Genomic DNA, 6,820 nt, shown 5'->3' with positions numbered 1-6,820 from the left:
GAGTTTCACTTAGGCTATCGTGTTTTTCTGGTCGTAAATCTTTTCACTTTTTGTAGTAGTGAAATGTGACACCAAATTGCAAATATCTGAGGATGCGTTTAACAAGACCAAAGTGAACATCTGTGGGACTGTGCATATATTGACAGATTGTGTTAACAGCAAAAGCAATGTCGGGTCTCGTGAGCGTTAAGTATTGCAAAGCACCTACAAGGCTTCGAAAGAGTGTAGGATCAGAAAGAGGGATACCTTCATCCCTTAAGACTTGATGATGTGGTTTAGAAGAAGTGCTACAAGGCCTACATGTGTCCATAGATGCCTTTTTGATGAGATCTTTAGCATACTTGTGTTGATTAATAAAGATCATACCCCCTAGCTGATAGTATACCTCAAGGCCGAGAAAATAACAAAGCTTGCCCAAATCCTTAAGTTTAAACACTTCACCAAGTGCATGAATAACAGAGGTCACTAATGTGGGATTTGAACCTGTGATGATAATGTCATCGACATATAGTAATAAAATGACAACATCAGAGCCAGTTTTCTTCACAAACAAGCTAGAATCAGAATGAGAGACAGAGAACCCTAAGGTGGGTAAATAGCCTATAAACTTAGCATTCCATGCTCGAGGCGCTTGTTTTAATCCGTAAAGAGATTTCTGAAGTTTTCATACATAATCAAGATATTGAGAGTCGATAAACCACTGGGGTTGCTTCATAAACACCTCTTCTTGAATATCACCGTGAAGGAAGGCATTTTTCACATCCATGTCGTAATTCCCTTTGAAGTTTAAGGTGAGAATGAGATGAATTGTTGTATGGCATACCACAGGATGAAGGTTTCATCATAATCCAAGCCATATTCTTGAGTGAATCCCTGAGCAACCAATCTGGCTTTATAGCGAGATTTAGTGCCATCTGCATGCCTTTTTATTTTAAAAATTCATTTACAGCCGACAATGTTTGTATCTGGAGGAGGAGGAGGAACAAGTCAGTACCTTCTTGATCAAGATCTTGAATTTCTTCGGTCATAGCTTGTTGCCAAGCTGGGTGACCAACAGCTTGCCTAAAATGTGAGGGAGTATCTGGTTCTGTAATGGTAGCTAGCTGAGTATGAAAACTAGATAACTCTGGAAAAGACTTAGTTTGCGCAATACCATATTTGGACGGAGTTTGCATAGAATGAGTGTTCTTGGGATTTGCAGACTATGGTGCACACTGCATCTGTGAAGATGAAGTGGGAAGAGGAAGAAGCACCTCTAACTGTGCATCTGTAAAAATAGGAATCATCTGCTCATTATGGCTGGGATTTGAACCTGATGTAGTAGACAAAGAGGAAGCAGAGGAATGAGAAGGCTGGGCTTGTGGCATAGATGTCATAACAATAGCAGTGACTTACGGCGAGAGAGCGGTTTGTGAAGCTGAAGCTGAGGATGAGCATTGAGTATTCTTAAAAGGAAATATGTCTTCATTATGTATAACATGCCGAGAAATAAGAATCATCTGATTTTGCAGATCATAACATAAAACACCTTTATAACCCATGGAGTATCCTAAGAAAACATGCCGATGAGATCGTGGTTCGAGTTTGTGAGTATTATATGGGTGAAGTAATGGATAAACTGCTGATCCAAAGACTTTGAGAGAAAGTAGATTTGGATGAGTACCAAAGAGTTTATAATAAGGAGAGAGCACAGTGAGAACCTTACTTGGCATGCGATTGATCAAAAAAGTTTCATGAGTAAAGCAAGAGTTGTCTCAATGAGGTGTCTATTCTTGCCTTCGGCTAGTCCATTTTGCTGTGGGGTGTATGGACAAGAGAGCTGATGCAGAATGCCTTTAGAGGCTAGAAAATCTTTAGACAGTCGACTAATGTATTCACCACCACCATCGGATTGCAAAAACTGAACTTGGGCCTGATAATGCGTCACAATATATGCACGAACCGTATGAAAACAGAGGCAACTTCTGATTTATTAATCAAGGGAAATACCCACATGTAACGTGTACAATCATCGATAATTGTGAGGAAATATCTATAACCCCCTAGAGCTGCAATAGCTGAAGGACCCCAAACATCTGTGTGCAACTTAAAAAATGGTTTAAGACTAGTGATAGAAGATGAAGGAAATGGCAGCTTGTGCATCTTTCCTTGTAAACATGAATCACACATCTCAGGAATGGAATCTACAAACAAGGGAATATGAGACATCTATAACATGTGATGAAGAACATCATTGGAAACATGGCCTAGTCAAAGAAGCCACAGCTTGATCTTGATGTGTTGGCCCAACAGTGCGAGAGGCCTTGAATCTGCTGGTGAAGCTATAGGCAGCTTGTTTTGAACTTTATTGATGACTACATCCTTATCGTTGACTGCAGCTTTATTAGCTAGAATAGGTTCTGAAGAAGTTGAGTGTGACCTGTGAGACTGGGAAAGTGAAGGATGAAGCTGTTGAGGAAGAATATGTGGAATTGGATACAATCCCTTGTCACTCTGACCTTTGTACAGAACCTTGTTGGTCTGCTTGTCCTGCACATAGATGTGATATTCATCAAATACAACAATGCAGTTGATATACAGAAAGAAGATTGGTTGCAAGTTAAGGAACATGATACACTTGTTTTAAGTGTAAGGTGCTAGGTAAATCTGATAAAGTGGAATATCCAATATGGTCTATTTGCAGACCTTCCCCATTGCCTATAGTGATCTTGTCCTCAGAAGAATAAGGAGCAGATGCTTGCAATCAATGAACATTGGGCGTCATGTGATGAGACGCTCCACTGTCAACTATCCAGAGGTCATTTGGAGTAAAAGGAGAGGAAAAATTGGCAGTCATTGCCTGAAGAGACTGTGGAGGAGGAGTGCCTTGATAAGCAAAATTGGCTCTGTGATTGCAGTTCAAAGTGATATGTCCTTTCTTCCCGCAGATTTGGCACTCAAGAATAGGTGTGGAAGAGGCATCTGGAACCATGTAGTAACAATTTGGTGCAGTGTGTCCTCTTTTATTGCATATTTGACACTCAAGAATAGCTTGGGATCTAGGCGAGAAGAGTAGGGAGAAAAACCACCTATATGGTTGCTGTGATTAAAAAATCGACCAGTGTTGGAGCCTCTACCACGAGGAACAAAGTGATTGGAAGAGCCTGAGTGATTAGGTTGATAAGAGGCAGAAGATGTGTCTGAAGGCTGATAAGATCCATGAAGAACTGTCTGAGGCCTTTACCCAAGTAAATCCCATAGGAAAAGAAGACGAGAGTGAGCAGTGATAGTACCCACTGTAGAGGAAGTACCTTGAGACTGAGAGGCATCTTGAGAATGAGAGGATGATCCATGTTCAAATGGACTGACACTCATCATACCAGCCATAGAGTGACTCAGTGATAACATTTGGGATTCAATGTTTTTCTCAACTGACAGTAATTGAGCTCTAAACTCCTTGAGAGCAATAGGTGTTTCTCTGGCAATTAGCACAGTTTTGATCATATCATACTCCTGTGGTAAACCATTCAAGGCTACAATAATGATGTCATCATTAGAGAGTTTAAAACCTGCTGCAAATAATTAGTCTCGAATGTGTTTGAGACGCAGTAAAAACTTCTCCATAGAATCACCACCCTTGTGGATAGTGTGCAACTCAGTTTTGAGTTGATTCACTCAAGCTCTTGAGACTGAAGCATACCGATCTGTGAGGCTTAACCATGCATCCCTAGCATATTTGCATCCAATGACATACTCTATGGCCTCATCAGATAGAGTTGCAATAAGCAAACTAAGCAAAGATTTATCAATTTGAATCCAGTGACGATAATCCTTAGTTAATTCCGTTGTCACTCCGTCAGACTCAATGATGACATATTTTGATGGACACACAGATGTGCCATCAAAATGACCGTATAGGTCGTATCCTTGAAGATTGAAGAACATACTCCAACTGATAGTTCCACATCACAAAATTATCTTCATTCAACTTAATAGTCAAAACACCTAGTAAGGTTTCAATTTTCGAAATAGGAATAGTCATGGCAAAGTGGAGAAATGCGTGCTTCAATATGCCGATAAAAGAACTTAGTGCGTCAGAATTCGGAAGCAGAAAAGGAGCTTCGTGCTTCAAGAAACTAGAGCAAATGCTTCGTGCTTCAAGTGCGCAGAGAAGAAAATAGATCAAGTGCTTCGTGCTTCAATTATGCGAGAAATCGACCGTGCTCCAAAACAAAAATACAGAATATGCTTCGTGCTTCTAATAAAATTGTATCATGCGTAAACGGCAATTGAATTCAAAATCATCATACCAGAGATCACCGTGTCAAGAAGAACAATTGCACGAAGAAAGTTAGCGAAGAACACTTGCAGAATCGCTAGAAATAAAATCAGACTGGAAAGAAGCGTGTTCATCCAACGAACTGCCATTGATGTAATTTCAAGCCGAGCCGTAATCTCATAAATTGATTGTGATATAGTGGAGCGGAAGCGAAAAGGATCAGGAATCAAAGAGCCGAAGCTCTGATATCATGATAACCATGGAGAAATAGAATCTAGGGTTTGAGTTCAGACAGAGAAAGCAAAAGGAGAGAGAGGAAGAAAAGAGCTCTGTTTATTTCTGTTATCTAAAATATGTTACAATGCAACTTTACTTAAGCAGAGCCTAAGCTCATCTTTATATAACTAACTAACTTTCTTCTCCTCTAAGTATTCTCACTAACACTCACGTGCTAAACATGTGACTACTCTATCTCAGTAACAATACATGTTAACACATACAACGTTCGTTACATGTTAAATGCTGACGTTGTATCCATAAACAACGTCATCATTAGAATAGTAATAGACGTTGTAAATAACTAAACAGCGTCGGTTATTACATTGCGACGTTTAATGTTTACTAGGACAACGTTATGCATTACTTAACGTCGTTGTAAACTGATGCAACGTCGGTTATGTACTTTTGTATTCAATTTTTATATGACCTTTATATTTTATTCCTAATATTCCTAATAATTTCAAAATAAATTCCATAAAATAAACTGACAACTAGTACGCACTCATTGGAAGATTTTATCTCCCCTAAATATTTAAAAAATTTAATTTTAAAATTATTTTATTTGTATTTAATTACTAATATTCATAGAATATTCATAAAAAATCCGAAAAATAAACTGACAAATTCTATGCACTCATTGAGACAATATCTATCCCCTACATGCCTGAAAATTTTAATTTTAGATTTCAAAATTAGAAGTGATAACAAAAGTCAAAATGATTTAGAGACAAAGCATAATAGTCATTATACTTTCCATTATATAACCCTAAGGTTTATGTGATCCATTGGTGGTCATAAAATTGAAAATTCTTTAAAATAGATTTTAGCCTAATAATATAGAAGGCATTGTTGTAAGGAGCCCATAGCAATTTTTGGTTCATTTTTCTCATATTTGTATATTTTTTTTATAATTATTGTAAAATTTAGGGTTTAGGGTTTAGGTTTTATTGAAACGACGCCGGTTTGCTCTCGCTCTTTTTGGTCAATACTGCGCGTTGAATCGGAAACGCACACACAAAGCTAATTTTTTAATATTTTAGACGTTGGTTTTTGTATGGGCGATGTCAAAACATAATACAACGTCGTAAATGTAAAATAACCGTTGTTATAAATATGAAATTAAACGACTACTGAGTTGCATTTACCGTCGTCTTTAATAAACGCGGGCCCTTGAAATTTTTGACCGGGATCTAAAATTTTCCGAATTTTCATTTAACCCTAAAGTATTTCCTTCTCTCTCTTCAACGTAAATTTGTCTTAAAGTTTTCGCTCTCTCTCAAAGCATTGGGTATATTCTCAGAGCTCTCTCAAGCATTTGATATTTTCTCTCAGCTCTCTCTGAATATCCATGTAAGTATATTCTCTCAGCTCTCTCTCAATATTCTCTTATTATTAGTTTGTATATATTCTCTTAGCACTCTCTCAATATTCTCTTAGTTTGTATATTCTCTTAGATCTCTCTAAATATTTTGGTAGTTTATATATTCTCTCAGCTTTGGTTTCTTAATAAGGGTTCTTTTATGTTTTGGGAGCTATGGGTTCTTGATTAGGAGCTATACATGGGTTCTTTTATGTTTTGATGTTTGCATTCTGTTAAGGGTTCTTTGAAATGGAATGGGGATGGAAGAATTAGGCTTTGGTTTTTTGTAAACCACGATGACAGTTGGTTTCACCAACCGTCGCCTAAATTTTTATTATACGTCGGCTTTTTATTTACTATCGCCGTCGTTGTTAGTCGACCATAACCCAGCCCTGTTCTTCAAAAAGAATACAGATATCTTGTTGTTTGCTTAAAGACGACGGTAAATAGACATACCGTCATCTTAATATAGGTTACGCGACGATTATTTTGTACAAACCATCGTCTGATTATTGTGCAATTTTTGTTTTCATTTTTTGTACTTTGTTCTCTTCTCTGTTAATATAGTAGTGTTTCATTGCTGGTCCTTTTACTTTATTATATGTATGATTTTATAGTGTGTGAGATGGATAAGTCATGGATGCATACATATAGAAGATCGAAGGCATATGAGTTAGGTGTGGAAGGATTTTTGAGTTTTGCTGTAGAAAATCTTTTAAATACAACTCGTATTCGTTGTCCATGTGTTAAATGTGGGAATATTCGATTGTTTGGAGTTGGAATTATAAGGGACCACTTATACTTTAATGGAATTGACCAAAGCTATAAGATTTGGACATGGCACGAAGAACCATTGGAATGGACTACTAATGCTAGTAGAAATGTGGAAGAGGATGAGCAGTGTGGGTTCAGTTTTGTTTCTG

The sequence above is a fragment of the Prunus mume genome, linkage group LG4 (genome assembly GCF_029339155.1).
Source record: "Prunus mume cultivar Tortuosa linkage group LG4, ASM2933915v1, whole genome shotgun sequence".
Taxonomy (NCBI): Eukaryota; Viridiplantae; Streptophyta; class Magnoliopsida; order Rosales; family Rosaceae; genus Prunus; species Prunus mume.
Note: the sequence above shows the minus strand (reverse complement) of the source record.